The following is a 22408-nucleotide window of genomic DNA, read 5'->3' as shown; positions in this document are numbered from 1 at the left end:
CTGTCACCCCCTTCTCCTTTTGCCCTCAATCTTTCCGAGCATCAGGGTCTTTTCCGATGAGCTGGCTCTTCACATCAGGTGGCCAAGGTATTGGAGCTTTAGCTTCATCATCAGTCCTTACAATAGATATTCAGGGTTGATTTCCTTTAGGATCGACTGGTTTGATTTCACAGTCCAAAGGATTAGTTCTTCATTTTTTTATGGCTGAATGACATTCCATTATCAATAGATGTGGATATGGATTTTGAATCATCAGGCCCTTCCATATTCCCATTTTGCACCCACACTTGAATCCACATTTTCCAAAATCTATAGCATGACTGAACTGCAACCCATGGGAATTTTTAATATTTATTTATTTATTTATTTATTTGGCTGTGCTGGGTCTTAGTTGTGGCAAGCAAACTCTTAGTTTCACGTGGGATCTAGTTTTGTGATCAAGGATTGAACCAGAGCCCCTCCATTGGGAATGCAGAATCTTAGCCATTGGACCACCAGGGAAGTCCCAGCTCCTGGGAATTTTTGAGTAATGGGTTTCTCCTGGTTTCTGATGCATTGTCCAAATTGAGGCTTCATCTTAACCAGCTTTAGAGAATTTAGATTGTGGCTGAACTTAACAAATAAAATGCTAAAGAGATGGAAAAGCTGCCAAGACAAACTGTTTGTTCATCCTGAACAAGACAAAAAATATTAAGAGAGTACCGCCAACTAATATGAACGTCTTACCACTGTGATGTTTGCGTCTCTCGCCTCCTTCCTTCCTCCCAGTGTAGTTTTCAAGAAAGATGAAAGACACAAGGGAATGCATATAAAATATTTTTATTTCTCAGAAACATTTCCTTTCACTGTTGCAAGGTCCAGGACTCTTTCCTATTGGCTGAGAGTGACAGCTGAATCTAGGTGGAAAAAATTATATAAAAATTATAATTTAAAGAAAACCGTTTTCCAGACTCACAGACATAGAAAATAGATACGTAATTGCCAAGGAGGATGGATGGAGTAGGAGTTTGGGATTAGCAACTGCAAACTATTACTTTTTTTTTTTTAAGTCACTTCAGTTGTGTCGGACTCTGTGCGACCCCATAGACGGCAGCCCACCAGGCTCCCCCGTCCCTGGGATTCTCCAGGCAAGAACACTGGAGTGGGTTGCCATTTCCTTCTCCAAAGCATGAAAGTGAAAAGTGAAAGTGAAGTCGCTCAGTCGTGTCGGACTCTTAGCGACCCCATGGACTGCAGCCCACCAGGCTCCTCCATCCATGGGATTTTCCAGGCAAGAGTACTGGAGTGGGGTGCCATTGCCTTCTCCGAAACTATTACATATAGGATGGATAAATAGCTAGGTGCTACTGTATAGCACAGGGAGCTATATTCAATATCCTGTGATAAACCATAATAGAAAAGAACATGAAAAAAGGATGTGTATGTATATATATATATATGCACGTGTGTGTGTATTTCTGCTGTATAGCACAGGGATTCAGATATATGTATATATATCACATGCCACATGGCATGGCCAAAAAAAGGGGGGCTTATTTCTGGATAAGAAAATAAGGTTAGTCTAAGGACTATCCCTCCCCCTCCAAAAAAAAAAAAAAGGAATTTCTAAATCCAATTTAAATCAAAATCTGTACCTAAAAGAATATAGGAAATTTATTCTGATATTCATCTAGAAAGGGGTTTCTGAATCTCAGGATTTATGGACATTTAGGGCCAGATCATTCTTTGTTGCAAGGGCTGTATTATATGCATTATAGGATATTTAGCAGCATCCTTGGTCTCTATGCCATTATATCACCTCATCTGTAACAATCAAAACTGTCTCCAGAGACAGCCAAGTGTTCTCTGGGGTGCAAAATACTGACTGAGAACCACTGGTCTAAAAGAATAATTAAATCAGCATCAGGGGACTTCCCTGGTGGTCCAGTGGTTGAGAATCCACCTTTCAATGCAGAGGTTGCAGGTTCCATCCCTGACCAGGGAATTCAGATTCCACATGCCCCTGGGCAATGAAGCCCACACGTCACCCACTGCAGCTACTGAACCTGAGCACCACAACTAGAGAGAAGCCTGTGCATTGTAATGAAGACCCGCTAAGGAGGGGGTGGAGGGTGGGAACTAGCAATGAGAAGAAAGATCTGGAAAAGCTCTTTTACTGAGTAATTAGGAAAGCAGTAACACTCTCACACATCAAAATATTAAAATATTATAAAGCTAAAAAGGAAATGAACTTGGGCAAATTCTGGGAGATAGTGAGGGACAGGGAGGTCTGGTGTGCTTACAGTCCACGGGGTCCCGAAGAGTCAGACACAACTTAGCAACTGAACAACAACAAAGTTAAAGTAAGTTTGAATAGACCCAAGTGTAGCCAGTTACCCAGGAGTAACCTAGGAAGGTGCTCCCATTTTTAATCACTTTAAAGAATTTTTATTGGAGTATAGTTGATTTACAATCATTTATTTTCAAAGGTCACTCCCAGTCAGCCGAAAAGAGAAAAATCTTCAACATCGTCATTCAATAAAAGTGGCCAGGATAATTGTTTAGTAATTTGAGGAGGATAATCTATAGTCTTTAGAATGAATGGATTTAAAAACTTAAAAAGTGTTTTTAAGTTTAAATGTAATTTACTAAATGGAGAATTTTAAATTGTTCTATTCTTCTGGAACAAACTAGAAGAATGTAGAATTGGGTATGTATCCATCTTTCCAGAGACAGCCCTTGCTAAGCCCTTGCTAAGTCACCAAAAACATGACAATAACAAGTTCAGGATTTCACTCCACGAAAATGAAAAGGTTGACATATTAAAAAAAAAATAAATGGCCAAAATGAAAACACAAGTAACAGAGAGAGAAAATATATTCAACAAGCATGACACCAAAGAGGTTCATACCTGCCTTACAGAAAGGGTGTTTACAATAAAGGGGAAAGAAAGAGATCCTATTAGAGAATAAGCAAATGGTGTGAAGGGACTGTTCTCAGAAAACAAAACTGCCAAGAAGTCAAGGGTTCAGGTTTACTCTTAAGCAGAGAAACAGTGTGCGTGAAAACAACTTAGGCGGGCGCCATCAGTCACCTATGAAATTCACCAGTTTAAAACTAGGACACAAGGGACCTTTCTGGGGGGGCACTGTTTCAATCCCTGGTTGGGGAACTAAGATCCCCCTTGCTGTTCTGAGCAGCCTAAAAAATAGAACAAAAGAAGACCCAGAGATTACTGTATGTGTGTGCCCAGCCCTGTCTGACTCTTTGTGACCCCGTGGACCATAGCCCACAAGGCTCCTATGTCCACAAGATTTCCCCAGGCAAGAATACTGGAGTGGGTTGCCATTCCCTCCTCCTGGGGATCTTCCCGACCCAGGGATTGAACCCAGTTCTCCTGCATGGCAGGCAGATTCTTTACCATCTGAGCTGTCAAATCATCAGATTGCATACTTAAAATGTGTACCATCTTATTCGTCCACTGCCCCTCAATAAGCTGGAAAACAGATACTCGGCAGCTGGACAGTGGTGATGGCTGCATGATATTGAGAACATCATTTAGTGCACTGAACTGTACACTGTATGGCAGAAACCAACACAACATTGCTAATATAAAAAACAAAAAAGAATTTTAAAAAACTTCCAAAAAATCAAGATGGTAAATTTCAAGCTATATTTTTTTTCTATTTTTTTTTAAAAGAACAACAAAAAATATATAGCCCTGAGTGCAAGAAGTCAGTCTGAAAAGGCTACATATGATTCCAACTATGTGAACTTTATTTTGGAAAAGGCAAAGTTATGAAGATAGAAAAGAAGATCAGGGGTTGCCAGGAGTGGGCATGGGAGAGAAGGAGGGAGGGATGAAGAGATGGAGCATGGGGGGCTTTTTAGGGCTGTGAAACTATTCTATATAATACTGGAATGATGGATTTGTGTCAAAACCAAAGAAGATGCGACACCAAGAGTGAACTCTTGGGCGAACGACCACCTTGACTTCAATGTTGGCTCATCAGTTGTAGCAAACAGAATCCACTCATGCAAGATGCTAATAATAAGGGAAATTGAGGGAGGGGGGAAAAGAAGGTATCTGGAAAGTATTTTTTGCTCAATTTTTCTATAAAGCTACTCTATGAAAACATTTTTTAGAGTAAAAGTATTTAAACTTTTAAAATTTATTTAAAATGGAAACAGAAGAACACCTCTCCTGGACGCCCAGCTAGCATCAATGAGATGCAGTGAGAACAGCAGCTGGGGTGGGGGGTGGGGGTGGGGGATTAAGAAGCCCTCTCCTGGAATCCTCCTACCCTGTGGGTGGGAATGTGAGTTGGTACAGCTACTATGGAAAACAGTATGGAGATTCTTTAAAAAACTAAAAATAGAGTTACCATATCATCCAGCAATCCCATTCCTGGGCATATATCCAGAAAAAGACAAAAAGTCTAATTTGAAAAGATACGTGCACCCCGGTGTTCATTGTTGTTGTCGTAATTCAGCTGCTCAGTCATGTCCGACTCTTTGCAACCCTACGGACTGCAGCATGCCAGGCTTCCCTGTCCTTCACTATCTTCCGGAGTTGCTCAAACTCATGTCCATGTGGTTAGTGTTCATAGAGGCACTATTGACAATAGCCAAGACACGGAAACAAACTAAATGTCCATCAACAGAGGAATGAATAAAGAAAACATGATACCTATATATAAAATATTATTATTTTATAAAAATAAAATATGTAAATATCAGTGATAAAAAATAATAAAAGAATGAAAAAAGAACAAAATACTGCCATCTGCAGCAATATGGATGGACCTAGAGATTACCCTACTAATTAAAGTGATTCAGAAAGAGAAAGACAAATATATGATATTGACCATGCTGCTGCTGCTGCTAAGTTGCTTCAGTCGTGTCCGACTCTGTGCAACCCCATAGACGGCAGCCCACCAGGCTCCCCCGTCCCTGGGATTCTCCAGGCAAGAACACTGGAGTGGGTTGCCATTTCCTTCTCCAATGCATGAAAGCGAAAAGTGAAAGTGAAGTCTCTGAGTCGTGTCTGACTCTTGGAATCTAAAAAGATTATACAAATGAACATATATACAAAACAGAGACAGACTCAGACACTGAAAATAAATGTCTAGTTACCAAAAGGGGCATAAATTAGGAGCTGGGAATTAACATATACACACTACTATGGATAAAATAGATAACCAAAATGGACCTACTGTATAGAACAGTATATTATCATAAACTATAACAGAAAAGAATCTAAAAAGAATTTAAAAATCTTAAACCCTTTTCTGTTTCTGAATTGCTTCCATGAGGGGCACTGTGGGAGCACCCCTTGACTCCCAGTAGAAAGAGTCTGGACTGACCCAGGCATCCAAGACCCCCACTCCTCTCCTGGCTTCCTTTCAGACCCTTGAACTTAAGCTTTGCTGTATCTCCTCCACGTCTGAGTCTGGAGACCACTCCTCCTCCCATCAATCATCTTACAAACATTTCCTGAGAATTTACTAGGTGCCAGGTTGATTGTATCTATTTCCTAGGGCTCCTGTAACAAACTGCCACAAACTTAGCAACTTAAAACAGCACATTTATCTTCTCACAGTTCTGGAGTTAAGACGTCCAAAATCGTCTCCATAAGCAAAAATCAAGATGTCACCAGGCATAATGAAAAAGAATATTAAAAAGAATGTGTATAGTGTATAACTGAGTCACTTTGCTGTATGGCAGAAATTAACCCAATATTGTAAATTGACTATGCATGCGTGCTCAGTCACTCCGTCGTGTCTGACTCTTCACGACCCTATGGACAGTAGCCCGCCAGACTTCTCTGTCCATGGGGTTCTCCAGGCAAGAACCACTGGAGTGGGTTGCCATGCCCTCCTCCAGGGGATCTTCCCCATATCTCTTGTGTCTCCTGCATTGACAGGCAGATTCTTTACAACTGAGCCACTTGGGAAGCTATGTTTTCATTTAAAAAATATTTTAAAGATGTCAGCAGAGTTGTATTCTTTCAAAAGTTCTAGAAAGTCCATTTCTTTGTCTTTTCCAACTTTTGGAGGCCACCTGCGTTCTTTGGTCCATAGATCACTCCTCCGTCTTGAAAGCCAGCAACACCGGGCCAAGTCCTTCTCAGGTTGCCATCTCTCTGGTTCTCTCTCTCCCGCCTCTCTCTTCCATATTTAAGGACCCTGATGATTAATTACACTGGGCTCCGCCAGATAAGGCAGAATCATCTCCCCATCTCAAGGTCAGCTGATTAACAGCCTTCATTCCCCTTTGCCATTTAATCTAACATATTCACGAGCTGACTTAGGGAGTGGACATCCTTGGAGGGGCCATTATCCTGCCTACAACATGGTGGATGTGGCCTTAAATAAAAACAAATAAGATCTCTGCCCTTGTTTGTAGAGCTGATAGTCTAGAAGTAGCAAACAAGCCATAAACATGGAGAGGGGGAGGCAATAATAACGATGACAGAATAGCAAGGACAGCTGTGAACAAAATAAAAGTGAAATCTGATAGATCATAAAAACACACAAGCTGCTGAGTTAAGGAAGAGCCCTATGGCATACCACAGGAGACCATCTTCACAGGTGGCGCAGTGCTGAAGAATCCGCCTGCCATTGCAGGAGATGCAAGAGACGCAGGTTTGATCCCTGGATCGGGAAGATCCCCTGGAGAAGGAAATGGCAACCCACTCCAGTATTCTTGCCTGGAGAATCCCTTGGACTGAGGAGCGTGGTGGGCTATAGTCCATGGGGTCGCAAAGAGTCAGACAAGACTGAGCAACTTCCCTTTCTTTCTTTCCAGTATTCTTACCTGGAGAATTCTATGGACAGAGGAGACTGGTGGGTTATATAGTCCATGGGGTTGCAAAGAGTCGGACACAACTGAACGTGCAACATACACACACATACACACACATACACACACACACACACACACACACACACACACACGGGCCAACTCTTAGTTGCAATGAGCAGGATCTAGTTCCCTGATCAAGGATCAAATCAGGCCCCCTGCATTGGGAGGGTGGAGTCTTAGCCACTGGATCACCAGGGAAGTCCTCAAATTTGCAACTTATTTATAGTAGATAAATAAATCTAGAGATTCAATACACAGCATAATCATGAGTCAACGATACTGTCTTATAAACTTCAGAGTCTTTAAGAGACCAGATCTTAAGTGGTCCCACCACACACACACACAGACACACACATGTTATAATTATGTAATGAGATAAGGGTGTTAGCTAAGGCTATGGTGGTGTTAGTGTTGCAATATATAAATGTATCAGATCAGCAGAGTACATCTTAAACTTACACAACTGTGTTTCATTTAAAGAGACTATTTAAGGGAATGTATTATCTCATAGAACAAGAAGTTCTGATGTTGAGTGGCTCCAGAATTCCTGAAAACAGCAGAATCAAAATCCAGATTCTTTCCACGTGTCACCCTTCTGTCTGCAGCATGTTGAGTGAACAAAGATGCTGAGTTCAGTTTTGGAATGTGCTAGGTGGGGATGTGGAGGGGGGGGGCACTGTCAGGAGGCAGCTAGAGCTCAGAGCAAGACATGGAACCAGAGTCATTCTTCCACTGTGGGAGAGGATGGGAAGACCCTGGGAAGGTGTGTGGAGTGAGAAGCTGGCCCCTGATGCAGCAGCACTGCACACACCTGCATTCATGAAGCACCTGCTGCATACCCAGCCCTAGCTGAACTCCAAGCAGTCAGGGGTTCTGGAGGGTGGGGTCTCCTCCATCCAAATCAAGGATTTGGATGCAAGGATTTATTACAGAGAAGTCACCAGGAAGGGAGGGTGGGAAGCAGGATAGAGCAGGGGAAAGCTATGTACATGAGTGAATCCCTGTTAAGTCCCAGCTGGCCTCAGCCTGATGCTGCTGAGAGCCCTGAGTGTGATGGTATCTTGGAGTTTGTTCTGTCTCCTGAAGGGTGCTTGGCTTTGACTCTCTAGACATTGCTATGGGGCATGACAGATGAGGAGGTAGGGAGGCTCCAGACACTCTGGCTCGCCTCTGTGAGACCACTCCAAAGAGCAAGGCAGTGCTGAAAGCCACAGGTGTGAGTCTTAGCAGGAGCACAGGGGAGATAAGCAAGATTTTATGTATATATGTATATATATGATATATGACATACATATCATATATATCATATATATAGGCTTCTCAGGTGGGGCAGTAGTAAAGAATTCACCTGCCAACGCAGGAGACATAAGAGATGCGGATTCAATCCCTGGGTTGGGAAGATCCCCTGGAGTAGGAAATGGCAACCCACACCAGTGTTCTTGCCTGAAAAATCCCATGGACAGAAGAGCCTAATGGGCTACAGTCCATGGGGTTGCAAAGAGTCGTACATGACTGAGCACATGCATACACACACACACATATAAGTATACACATATACACGCATAGCTGCAAGTGATGAATCAGAATGAAACGATTATCGTACACAGTGCAAAGGGTCACCCCAAGCCTCTCCAACAGAAAACAGACATATACATACAATGGGATACTACTCAGCCATAAGAAAGAAATAAACAAGGTCATTTGTACAACGTGGGTGGACCTAGAAAGGATCATACTAAGTGAAGTAAGTCAGAAAGAGAAAGACAGATACCGTATATTACTTATATGTGGAATCTAAAATATGGCACACGTGAACTTATCTATGAAACAGAAATTGACTCCCAGACATAGAGAACAGAGTTGTGGTGACCAAGGTAGGGGGCAGGGAGAGATAGACTGGGAGTTTGGCATTAGCAGAGGCAAACTATTATAAATAGAATGGATAACCAACAGAGCCCTTCTGTATAGCACAGGGAACTCTGCTCAATGTTACCTGGCAGCCTGGGATGAAGAAGAGTATGGGGGAGAATAGATATGTGTATCCATATGGCCCAGTCCCTTTTCCGTCTGCCTGAAAGTATCACAACATTGTTAACTGGCTCTATTCCAATATAAAAAAAATTTTAAAACTACACAGATATATTACTATAGTATATTACAAACATATTAATTATGTTATGTTATATTACTAACATAATAAAGTACTGCAAATGTCATTTATTTGTCCATTCAACTGCATTATGCTAGTGGTCCATTCTAAAACAAAGTAAGTCTTTCATCCCTCTGTGGCTCGTGTCTCAACTGGAAAGAACTTCTCCTCCATCTAAAAAAGTCCTATTTATCCTTCAAAGCCGAACTTAAAGTCCTCTTTCCCTGGCTCTCCTCTCTCCTATGCCTTATGAGATAACACCTCCCTCTACCGTGCTAGTGTGGAAATGAAGGAGCTGCTGCAGCGTTTAGTTCAATAGGTCAGAAGGAAAAAACAAGCCTAGGATGGAATTTGTAATGAGTGACAGAGTAGAACTTCATCAGGGAGAACACATAAAAACGTTAGAATAAAAAAAAAAAAAAGGAATTCTGGAACAGAAGAGCCATATTTCTAGGCAGTTAATTCAAGAAACAGAAAAAACAAATGCAATTATCTAAAACCAGAGATAGAGAGGCTCTTTCAATAGAAGAATATGACATGCAATTCTAAGCTGAAAAATTTGAAGATCTCAATGAAACTGAGCTTTCTACAAACATATACGTTACCAACATTAGCTCAAGAAGGCACAGAGCGCCTGAATGAATAAATAATGATGGGAAAACAAAACCAAAGACATTGTCAAAAAAGTCCCTCTCCAACAATTTCGCCATTCAACCTTCAGAAGCTCAGTCTTCAAAAGGTCAAGAAAGAGGTAAACGTTTCTAAGTTAGATGGAAAATTTCCTAATCATTCTGTAAACAGCCCAACCCTGATACAAAACCTGCCAACCTGGGGAAAAAATGTTCAAAGACTAAGCTCATCCAATAAAAAAAAAAAAAAGAACAGATGTACTAAACAAAGACCAGGTTCACAGACTCTTGTCCGTAATACTGAAAAAAAAAAAACAAAAAGTTCTGCAAAGTGGAATTTTTTTTGGTAAGTTTGGCATCAAAACGAAGTTGATACTCTCTTAGCAAATGTCACATCGCGCTTGAAAATATGTGGGTTATTTTCAAATATCTTTTGATGTTGATTTCTCACATAATTCCATGGTGATAAGAGAATGGACTCCATGATTTCGATACCTATACCTTTAGACCGCGAAATTTTTGCACCTGGTTTTATGTCCCTGGATATGTTCCAGTGTCTCCTAGTTTTTATAGACTATGGGAACTTGAATAAAACTTATATCCTACTGTTTTGTGAAAATTGTATAAATCCTAATTATGTTGAATTGGTTCATGGTGCTTTTCAGTCTACTGTATCTTTCTACTTTTCTGTATATTCATTCTATTAATTTTTGAGAGCCTGATACTGAAACTCCAACTAAAAATCTCACTTTTTCTACTCAAAAAATAATTGTCATATATAGTGGAACTACATGTAACTTTGTTCTGTATTTTCCAAATCTCCTGTAAATGTGTTATCATACTTTCATAATGTAAAAAAATTTTAAAAAGAGAGAAAATCTAATTTGATAGCCAACGTGACCCACAGTGATATGAGCTTCTTTATAATATTTATGAATAAATAGTATATGAATATATAGTATAATATATGTTATATATAATATATGCAATAAATATATATATTACATATATTATATTTATGTGAATAAATTCATGCACCTTTGCTGCTGAAATATTAATGTGTTTGATTACAAGTTCTCCAGCAACCCACTAGCAGTGTTAAGTGACAGTACAGAATATGCACTCTATTTTGTGTGTGTGTATGTTGTGTGTTCATGTGCAAAAATAGCAATTTGCTATGACCTTAGAGACTTATGCCAGGAATGCAAGGATGAATCTATGTTGGTAGTTGGGTCATGGGAAGCATCAGAGTCCATTTCTCCATCTCTTTACTCAGTGATATCATGCTGGTAGCCTGAAACCATCCATGGGGAGAGCATCTGTGTGCATCCTCAGTCATGTCCAACTCTTTGACTCCATGGACTATAGCTCACCAGGATCCTCTATCCATGAAATTTTCCAGGCAACAATACTGGAGTGGGTTGCCATGCCCTCTTCCAGGGGCTCTTCCTGATGCAGGGATCGAACTTGAGTCTCTTGTATCTCCTGCATTGGCAGGCAGATTCTTTACCACTAGCACCATCTCAGGAAGAGTATTTACACCACAGCAATTGGCAAATTCTTCTGAACCTTCCCCTCCCTCTCTCCATCTACCAGCACTCTACTGAACATTGAAAAGTTTTAAATAAAATTCACTATCAGTAAGTGAAAGGGAAAAAACGGTAGATGTTCGGCTCCAGAGAAGTCAGAAAGTCATTTGGTAAAATCTTGATCCATTACAATATAAGAATTTAGTAATGCAAAGACATTTTCATGGTCCAGGAAGGTATTATAGCATTGTTAAACACACGGGCTAGGAAATTCTATTCCCTGTTTTTTTGTGTGTGTGTGTGTGTTTTTTTAATTATTTTACCTATGTGTCTATTTGACTGGTCTGGGTCTTAGTTGCAGGATGCAGGATCTAGGTCCCTGACCAGGGATGGAACCCAGGCCCCCTGTATTGGGAGCATGGACTCGTAGCCACTGGACCACCAGGGAGGTCCCTATTCCCTGTTTTTAAACCTTGATGCTTCCATTGACTGTTTTCTCTTGGGTTCTCTGAACCTAAGTTTCCTCCTGTAAAATGGGAATAGCAATAGCACCTACCTTTGAGGACTGTTGAAAAGAATTAAATGAAACAATCCTGCAAAACATATAGAAAAGTGATTGGCAATAGTAAGAACCTCGTCAATGGTAGTTATTGTTACTGTGTTTTTTTTGTGAAAAAAACTTTTTTTCAATTTTTATTTTATATTAGAGTATGGGCTGCCCAGGTGGCTCATTGGTAAAGAATCTGCCTACCAATGCAGGAGATGCAGGTTCAATCCCTGAGTCGGCAAGATCCCCTGGAGGAGGAAATGGCACCCCACTCCAGTATTCTTGCCTGGAGAATCCCAGGGACTGAGGAGCCTGGCAGGCTGCAGTCCACGGGGTCCCAAAAAGCAGGACATAACTCAGCGACTGAGCACACACACACACACATGCAGTTTTGATCTACACTGTTGTGTTTGTTTTAGGCGTACAGCAAAGTGATTCAGTGATACATATACATATAGCTATTCTTTTTCAAAGTTTTTTCCCATTTAGGTCATGACAGAGTATTGAGTATCGTTCCCTGTGCTATACAGTAGGCCTTTGTTGATTACCTAATTTACATATAGTAATGTGTGTACCTTAACCCTAACCTCTTAATTTATCCTCCCCTTTCCTTTCCCCTTTGGGAACCATAAACAATTAATTGGGTTTTTAAAAATTTATTTATTTTAATTGGAGGCTAATTACTATACAATATTGTATTGGTTTTGCCATACATCAACATGAATCCGCCACGGGTGTACACGTGCTCCCAATCCTGAACCCCCCCTCCCACCTCCCTCCCCATACCATCCCTCTGGGTCATCCCAGTACACCAGCCCCAAGCATCCTGTATCCTGCATCGAACCTGGACTGGTGATTCATTTCTTATATGGTATTATACATGTTTCAATGCCATTCTCCCAAATCATCCCCCTGTCTCCCTCTCCCACAGAGTCCAAAAGACTGTTCTATACATCTGTGTCTCTTTTGCTGTCTCACATACAGGGTTATCGTTACCATCTTTCTAAATTCCACATATATGCTTTAGTATACTGTATTACAATTAAGGAAAGAATACATTCCCATTATTAGTTAATTCTTGGATGTTCTAATCACCTAGTAAAATAAGAAAAAATAATTATCAAGAGAAAAGGAGATGAAATAATCTTTATTTACAGGTAATAACCATATTTGTCTTAGAAAATCTAGCTGAAAAACTGTTCAAGTTAACAGGAAATCCGGAAGGCAACAGTGTACCAAAAAAATACACAAACACTAATCACTTTGTTATTGCTATTATTGCTAAGAGTCGTGTTGGACTCTTAGCAACCCGTGGACTGTAGCCCACCAGGCTCCTCTGTCCATGGAATTTCCCAGGCAAAAATACTAGAGAGATTGTCATTTCCTTCTCCAGGGGATCTTCCCAAGCCAGGGATCAAACCGGAGTCTCTTGCGTCTCTTGCACTGGCAGAAGAGCCATCGGGGAAGCCCAATCGCTTCCCTAAAGACCAGCAGTTGCCAAAAAATATAAAAGGGAAACGATTCATTTTATAATAGCAACCCAAAACATATATAACCTAGGGATACATTTGATCATAACTGGATAGGGTTAATGTGAATGAAATCATTAACATTGTAAGGAATATTTTAAAATGAAACAAATAAATATTCCTGAAAGGGAAGAATATTATGAATTACTAAGGTACAGAAAACAAAAAGAGACAGATTTATGTGGGAAAAAAGCAGAAGAATAATATGTTCCTGAAAAGGAAGAATATTATGAACTACTAAGATACAGAAAAAAAAGAGATTTATAGGAAAAAATAAAAAAACAGAAGATCCTTAAAGAGACCCAAATGTAGATAACTATTTGGTATTTCCAAACAAGGAACTCCAAATCAGAAGGCAAATAACTACTTATTCAATAAAATGGATCTGGGACAACTGACTAAATGTTTGGAAAAAAAGTTACGTTTGACCTTCATTTCAACCCTCACAACCAAATAAATTCCAGATGGATAGAAAAGTAAGATTTAAAAAAAAAAAAATGTGGTAACACACACATTAGATGAAAATACAAGATGAATATTTACCAAAGGTATCAATAATAAAGGAAAAGACTGAGAAAATTGACTAGATAATTTTTTTTTAACTCTGGGGACCAAAACCAATTTCAAAAAGTTAAAAAAGAACAGGAAAACTAGAAAAGGCTATTTGAAATGTATTAGCCAGTGGATTATTTTATGTGTAAGAGATCAACAAGGAAAAGAAAAGATCATGGGAAAGAGACATATAAAAAACGCTGAACTTCATTAGATATCAAAGTTTTTTATAAATTAAAATAAGATGCACTATTTGCCTTTCCATTTGGCAAAACATAATAATACCCACTGCTGGGGAGGATGTGGGAAAACCCACTCATATACAGAACAAGAGAGAGTAAGTTTGCTCCATTTTTCTGAGATCAATTTCACTTTAGGTAAAAAATATAAACAGCGTTCAACCCTGAAGTCTTCCAAACACTCATCTCTGTGACCCAACAGTAGATATTCATTCAAAAGAAATGAAAACAATATTCACCCAAAGTCTCTATGTATGCTATTGTGTATTGTAGCTTTATTTATAGTTCCCAGAAACTAGAAACAACCCAAATGTCCTTTCAGGGAATAAAAAGACTGTGGCATAATCCACACACTAGAATTCTTCTCAACAACAAAAAGGAACCAATGACAGGACTTCCTTGGTGGTCTAGTGGTTAAGACTCCAAGCTGTCCATGCAGGGAGTATAGGTTTGATCCCTGGTCAGGGAATTGAGATTTCACATACCATGCAGTGTGGCAAAAAAAAAAAAAAAAATTTAAATAACAAATGGCAAATACACACAACTATAGGGATGAATCTCAAACGTATTCTTCTGAGTGAAAGACACTAGGCTCCAAAAGCTAAATATTGCATCCATTTGCATGACATTCTGCAGAAAGCAAAACTGTAATTACAGACATCAGAGCAGTGGTTTCCAAGGACAAGAGTGAAGGGAAGAAAGTGAACACAGAAAAAAAACCCTGCAGGAATGCGGCAAACAACAGAATATTCTGCAGGTATTTGTTAAAACCTATAAAATTGTAAACTGAACTGGGAGAATCTTAGTGTATGTAAGTGACACATCAATAAACCTAATTTTTAAAAAATCATCTTAAGGAAGAACATAGGCAAAGAATTGAGTATATGGTTGGTTGTCATAGCATAATACATAACACATAAAAAATGAATCATTTAGAATAACCTACGGCTTCCCTGGTGGCTCAGAGGTAAAGAATCCACCTGCCAAAGAAGGAGGTGCAGGTTCGATCCTTGCATTGTGAAGATCTCCTGGAGAAGGAAGTGGCAACCCATTCCAGTATGCTTACCCAGGAAATCCCAAGGACAGAGGAGCCGAGCAGGCTACATACAGTTCATGAGGTTGCAGAGTCAGACACAACTGAGTGACTAGACAACAGTTCAGTTCAGTTCAGTTGCTCAGTCGTGTCCGACTCTTTGAGACCCCATGAATCGCAGCACGCCAGGCCTCCCTGTCCATCACCAACTCCCGGAGTTCACTCAGATTCACGTCCATCGAGCCAGTGATGCCATCCAGCCATCTCGTCCTCTGTCGTCCCCTTCTCCTCCTGCTCCCAATTCCTCCCAGCATCAGAGTCTTTTCCAGTGAGTCAACTCTTCGCATGAGGTGGCCAAAGTACTGGAGTTTCAGCTTTAGCATCATTCCTTCCAAAGAAATCCCAGGGCTGATCTCCTTCAGAATGGACTGGTTGGATCTCCTTGCAGTCAACAACAGTGTACCAATGCCAATTTCTTAGTTTTGACAAAAATACCCTAGTTGTACATAGGATGGCAACTTTAGGGAGAGCTGGATGTAGGATGTATGGAAACACTCTGTACTGCTTTTTTACTACTTTTCTGCAAATCCAAAATTATTTGCAAAATGAGTTTTTAAAGACCATTTAAACATTTACTGTACAGACATAGATAAGAACTCTGGATGTGAATGCCACAATCCTCCCATAAAATCCCAACCGGCTTTTATGTTATCCCTTCCATTGGCACTTTTATTTTTTCACAATAAATATGCACTATAATTTCTTTACAGGGTTATAAAAACAAACAAGAAGCCAATATGACCTTGCATGAAGGCTTGGTCTCGGAAGCTCACCTAAAGAGTGTTTCAGTCATAAAGCACCTACTATGTGTCAGAGACAGAGTCAACCTTTGGAGAGATGTTGTCTTCACACACATACAAAAAAACCCCAAAGTGATGGATGGTATGTTTTCTGTACCAAGTCATCAATTTCGTGAGACAAGTGAGTCAGAGCCCATGGTGTCAGAATTGTATTCTTAAGCTGTAAATAAACAGTAATTTTTAAAGACCAAGGGAGCACAATTTTTCAATAGTCTTTCTTCTCCTCTGCCTTCACCATCTCCATGGACTGTCAACTCCAAGCCCCTAAAATCTGTTCAGATTTTTTGAATAATTGACTCCATTTCTTGCTGATTGTTGGGCAGGGCACACTTTCAGTTTTATGCTATATGGTCCAAAGGCAGCTCACAATTTGGCAGCTTGCTTCTTCAGCATCATCAAGGGAGAGAGAGAGGGAGGCTTCTAGCAGAGGACAGTGCCATCTTAACATCACATAATCTTTAGCACGTAATCACAAACATCCCGAGCATCCCTGGTGGCTCAGTGGTAAAGAACCCACCGGCCAATGCAGGAGACTTGGGCTTGATCCCTGGGTTGGGAAGATCCCTGGAGAAGAAATGGCAACCCACTCCAGTATTCTTGCCTGGAGAATCCCACAGACAGAGGAGCCTGGAGGGCCACAAGCCATGGGGTCACAAAGAGTCAGACTCAACTGAGCAACTGACACCATTGTCACCAAGTCCAAGCTTGCTTTGCTTGCTGCACAATAGGTCAATAAATCCAGGAGAGAGGTGTGGAGGCAAGGAACACGACTTTATTTGGCGGCTTACGGAGATGTCAGAGTATTGTCTCAGAGTAACCATCTTATCATGGTCTGAATGCCAGATTCTTTTATAGAAGAGACATGGCGGGTGCGGAAGAGAAGTAAAAAACCCATTAATCTTGCAAACATCTCTTAGAATGGGAAATCTCAGAGAAAGGATGTGTGGCTTCCTTCCTGTAGCCATCCACAGGTGGACAGGGTCCCGCACAAAGGCACTTTGGTTTAATATTTAGAGAGGGGGCAGGGTTCCCTGAGGCAAGCCTTTATGTATAAACAATATCCTTTCAGTGAACAAAAGCAACGAGAAGCAAAGATTAAAGTAAAAGAAACAGATCTAAACAGGGAGTTAGAATTGGCTCTTTCCTGCAGGGCTATAATAGGGTTGTCTATATTCACTACACCATGCATTAGGTTCCTAGGTTGTTCTTGTCGTTGTTTAGCTGCTCAGATGTTTCCAACTCTTTGCAGACCCATGGACTGTAGCCCGCCAGGCTCCTCTGTCCATGGAATTCTCCAGGCAAGAATACTGGAGTGGCTAGCCATTCCCTTGTCCAGAGGATCTTCCCAAACCAGGGATCGAAGCCAGGTCTCCTGCATTGCAGGCAGATTCTCTACTGTCTGAGCCACCAGGAACCCCAGTCTCATGATTACTATTATTTTTAACTTTAGCCTCTACGGTGTGAACTTACTGGTCCATGCCTCTTTTGCAGTTGACTCAGCAGGTTTGCAAGTAACATTTGTTGAATGAATGAATCTTTGCATTAATGGAGCTATATAACCAGGGAATCTTCCTTCCTTCCTTCTAGTGAGGTTTTTTTTTTTGAGGACTTGATAAAATAATGGATAACTTTTGAGCTCATATGCACCAAGACACATATTCTAAGCATTTCCCATGGGTTTATTCTGAATTTAGAAATATTTTCAAGGGACTTCCCTGGTGGTCCAGTGGTGAAGACTCTGAGATTCCACTGCAGGGGTGAAGTTTCCACCCATGATAGGGGAATTAAGATCCTGCATGCCACACACAGCAGGGCTAAACACTAAAAAAAAAAAAAATGTTTTTAAAAAGAAATACTGTCATAGGCATTTTACAGACCAGAAAAAGGAGGGCGCAGAGATGTTAAAGTGATTACCCACATGGATGATAAGTAACGGAGTTTGAGACTCAGTTGGAAATAGACCAGGCAGGACCCTGATCACACCAAGCTTTCATTCTAACTGCAGAGAGAAAAAAAATAAGATCAGAAACAATAAAGAATCTAAGTGTCATAAATGTAATAAAGGAAATAAAGTCAAGTGATGTGATAGTGAGTGATGGAATAGGAGTGTTTCCACTTAGGAAGGGGGGGCATGTAACACTTGACCTAAGACCCAGAGAATGAGAGGAGACCAGCCATGAAGGTCTGGGAAGGAAAAGGATACCAAGGAGGAAAAAAAAAAAAACCAAAACAGTAACTGCAAAGGCTCTGAGGCTGGAGAGAGGTCTGTCCGAAGGGCAAAAAGGCAGCTGGTGTGGTTGGAGGACTGTGAGCAGGAGAGGGGTACAATTTGTTGGGAGGAAAATATAAAACAAAGTTTATAGCATGTCAGGGCTTTCCTGATGGCTTAGCAGCAGAATCTGCCTGCAAGGCAGAAGATGAAAGAGACATGAGTTCGATCCCTCGGTTAGAAAGATCCCCGAGGTAATGACAACCCACTCCAGTATTCTTGCCTGGAAAATTCCACGGACAGGGGAACCCAGCAGGCTACAGTCCACGGGTCACAAAGAGTCGGACATTACAGAGTGACTGAGCACATATCCCAGCCCTGGGCCTGGCACACAGCCCTCATTCAGTAAATATAACGATTGTTATAACTGCTTCAAAGGTCTGAGAGCTGCATTTGCTGCCCCCAGGGGCTGAACATCAGGAAGTTCCCGGCCTTTAGGTGTGGCCAAGGTGCAAGAGTGGGCCGTGGGAGCCTCTCCAGGATCTGGCTCAGGAAGACCCTGCCTGGGAAGGGCCGACCAGCTGGTGCATCATTCATCCTTCCTCAAGTCCTCAAACACTGCCCACACCCTCCTGCCGGGAACAGGGTTGGAGTCAGCACCACCTTCCCACTCGCCCAAGACACTTTTGTGAGAGGTCGGTGACTTTTTTTTTTTTTTTTTTACATAATAGCAAAACGCAGATCACGGTATCTGGTCCCATCACTTCATGGCAAATAGATGGGGAAAAAAATGGAAACAGTGACAGACTTTATTTTCTTGGGCTCCAAAATCACTGTGGACTGTGACTGCAGCCAGGAAATTAAAAGACGTTTGCTCCTTGGAAGAAAAGCTACGGCAAACCTAGACAACAGGTTAGAAAGAAGAGACAGCTCTTTGCTGACAAAGTTCCGTCTAGTCAAAGCTATGGTTTTCCCAGTAGTCATGTATGGATGCGAGAGCTGGACCATAAGAAAGCTGAGTGCTGAAGAATTGATGTTTTTGAATTGTGTTGTTAGAGAACTCTTAAGAGTCCCTTGGACAGCAAAGCAATCAAATCAGTCAATCCTAAAGGAAATCAGTCCTGAATATTCATTGGAAGGACTAATGCTGAAGCTGAAGCTCCAATAGTTAGGCCACTCTACAACCGACTCATTGGAAAAAACCATGATGCTGGGAAAGGTTGAGGGCAGGAGGAGAAGGGGATGACAGAGGATGAGATGGTTGGATGGTATCATCAACGCAATGGACATGAGTTTGAGCAAATTCAGGGAGATAGTGAAGGACAGGGAAGCCTGGGGTGCTGCACTCCATGGGGTCACGAAGAGTCGGACATGACTTAGCAACTACACAACAACAAAATTCAGGAAAATAACAACCAAAGAGAAGAAAATGGAGAAAGAGGAAGAGGAAAAGGAGGCGGGAGGAGAGAATGAGTGGGAGGAATAAGGAGAAGAGGAGGAAGGGAAAGAGGAAGAGGAGATATAAGAAGGGGAGGAGGAGGGAGAGGAAGGAGAAGAAGAAAGAAGGAGGGAAGGAAGGAGAGAAGGAAGATTTCTTGCATCTCCTGCATTGGCTGGTGGATTCTTTACCTCTGAACCACCTGAAAAGCCCCAGAGTGGCCCAAGCTTGGCTTCAGTCCCTCTAGGTCTCCCTAGCTCTGAACTTTGGACACCAATGATGACGCCTCTCAGGGCGTGCTGAGGATTTGGCACCATAGCCCCCCAGGTGCAGCATCCAGGTACAACACGTCACCTCTATCTTGTTGACTATCATCCAGCTCCGCATGTGAACTCAGCCACGCATGCATGGAACTGGATCCTGCCAGAGAAATCAGATCTGGAACATCCCAGAATTTGTGGTCCCAGCTCCTGCCCCCAGGGAGCCAGGGCCCCCGTCCAGGAAGATGGTTCCCACTCCAGACAGCTCTGGATCCCTCCGTGGGAACCACTGGGAGGCCCGGCAGCTGCTGGAGGAATTTCTTCCACTGCGTCCTGGTTCTTTGAAGGCGAATTTGTCTTGGGGGATGGCCAGAGTGGCTCAGGGTCAAGGCTGGGGGAGAGAGGAAGTCAAGCTCTTCTCTGGGTCTGAAATGAGTCAGTGTTGGAGTGGTGGGAGGTTTAGGAGATCCCTTGGCTCAGGATAGGCCAACTTTGAAGGCTCATGGGCATCACACATGGACATCCTTAGACCTGGGTACACATGCAGATGTGCTGGGGACACACGTGTGTTCATGTGGGCACATGCACAGACATGCTCAAGCACACATCTTTGTGTTAATAAGCACATAGGCAAGAAGATGCTCCAAAGACTTCCCTGGTGGCACAGTAAACAAGAATCCACCTGCCAATAGAGGAGACTTGGGTTCGATCCCTGGTCCGAGGAGATCCCACATGCCGAGGGACCACTAAACCCATGCACCACAACTACTGAGCCCTCACTCTAGAGGCCATGCTCCGCAGCAACAGAAGTCACCTCATTGAGAAGCCCAAGAACCGCAATGAAGAGTCTATCTCCTGCTTGCTGCAACTAGAGAAACCCTGAGCAAAGCAAAGAAGACCCAGCACAGCCAAAAATAAATAAATAAGTTTTTTTTTTAAAAAAAGAATACACTCCAATACACCCATGCAAACTGTAGAGTCTCCTCTGTCCATGGGATTACTCTGGCAAGAATACTGGAGTGGGTTGCCATATATACGTATATATGAATCACTTTGTTATGCAGCTGAAATTAACACAATACTGTAAATCAACTATATATACTTCAATTTTAAAAAAAAGAAAAACAGAAAACAAGGGGGCCCTTGCCCTGCAAGATTGTAGAGACCAGGGTTGCCATTTCCTTCTCCAGGGGATCTTCCCCACCCAGGGATCGAACTCAGGTCTCCTGCATTGTAGGCAGACGCTTTACCATCTGAGCCACCGTAGAGACCAGAGACAAACCCAAAGCTCAAATCCAGCCAGCCACCTGCCAACACAGACAGGAAAAACTTTTGCACAAACTTTTGCACACCCCACCCCCCAACAGTTTGTCCTCAATCTTGAATTGTTCCCGATTTCAAATCTTAACACCTGCTCAGTCGTCAAAATATACCCAGAATCCAACCACTTCCTTTTCCCACGCTCCCTCACCTGGTCAGGCCCCAGCATCGCTCACCTGGACCAATGCAGTCCTCTTCCGAATACTGACCCCCGGCTCCCACCCCAGCTCTCACAGTCTGTCCTCCCTGAAGCAACCACCGGAGGGCGCCCGTGAGCACCTGAGTCAGGCCCCGCCTCCTCCTCTACCCACAGCCCTCCAGGGCTCCCATCTTACAGAGAGCAAAAACCCAAATGCTCCTGCAGCCCACAAAGCTAGACAACCTGGTCGATCCCCTCCCTCCCTTCCATCCTCCCTCTCTCCCCTTGCTTACTCTGCTCCAGCTGCATGGGCCTCCTGGCTGTTCCTCCAGCACGGCAGGCCAGGTCCTTGCCCAGGACCTTTGCACAGGCTGTGCCCTCTGTCCAGACCGCTCTTCTCTCAGATATCTTGACTCACTCCCTTAACTTCCTTTAGTTTTCATTTCTGGTCTCTCTCCCCTACTACCTGAAAGGTCACTCCAGACAAGAATGTCTGTGGGCTTCGTGCTCTGTTGGTGTCTCAGTTCTAAATGGTGCCAGCATACAGTAGGGGTTCCATAATTATCTTTTGTTGTTGTTCAAGCTGAGTAAATATTAGACAATATTGTTTCTGTTGTTAACCTATCTATTATCTATCTCTTACTCCCTTGGGGACAAAGGGTTTCTCCTTTCTTTTTATTTATTTATTTTTTTCTGCACTGGGTCTTAGTTGCTGCTTGGGGTCTTTCTCTGGTGCTTGAGCTTCTCGTTGTGGTGATCTCTCATTGCAGAGCAGGGGCTGTAGGACACGTGGGCTTCAGTAGTTGTGGTGAGTGGCTTTAGTTGCCCCGTGGCATGTGGGATTTTCACTGACCAGGGCTCAAACCCTCATCCTCTGCATTGGCAGGCAGATGTGTTAACCACTGGACCACCAGGGAAGTCTCCTTCTTTCTTTTCTCAAATATTTATTGAGCACCTAGTGCATGCCTAGCTGCTGCTGCTGCTGCTGCTAAGTCACTTCAGTCATGTCCGACTCTGTGTGACCCCAGAGACGGCAGCCCACCAGGCTCCCCCGTCCCTGGGATTCTCCAGGCAAGAACACTGGAGTGGGTTGCCATTTCCTTCTCCAACGCATGAAAGTGAAAAGTGA

Source organism: Bubalus bubalis, chromosome 9 (genome assembly GCF_019923935.1).
Source record: "Bubalus bubalis isolate 160015118507 breed Murrah chromosome 9, NDDB_SH_1, whole genome shotgun sequence".
Lineage (NCBI taxonomy): Eukaryota > Metazoa > Chordata > Mammalia > Artiodactyla > Bovidae > Bubalus > Bubalus bubalis.
The sequence above is the reverse complement of the archived record's forward strand: the minus strand, read 5'-3'. Positions refer to the sequence as shown.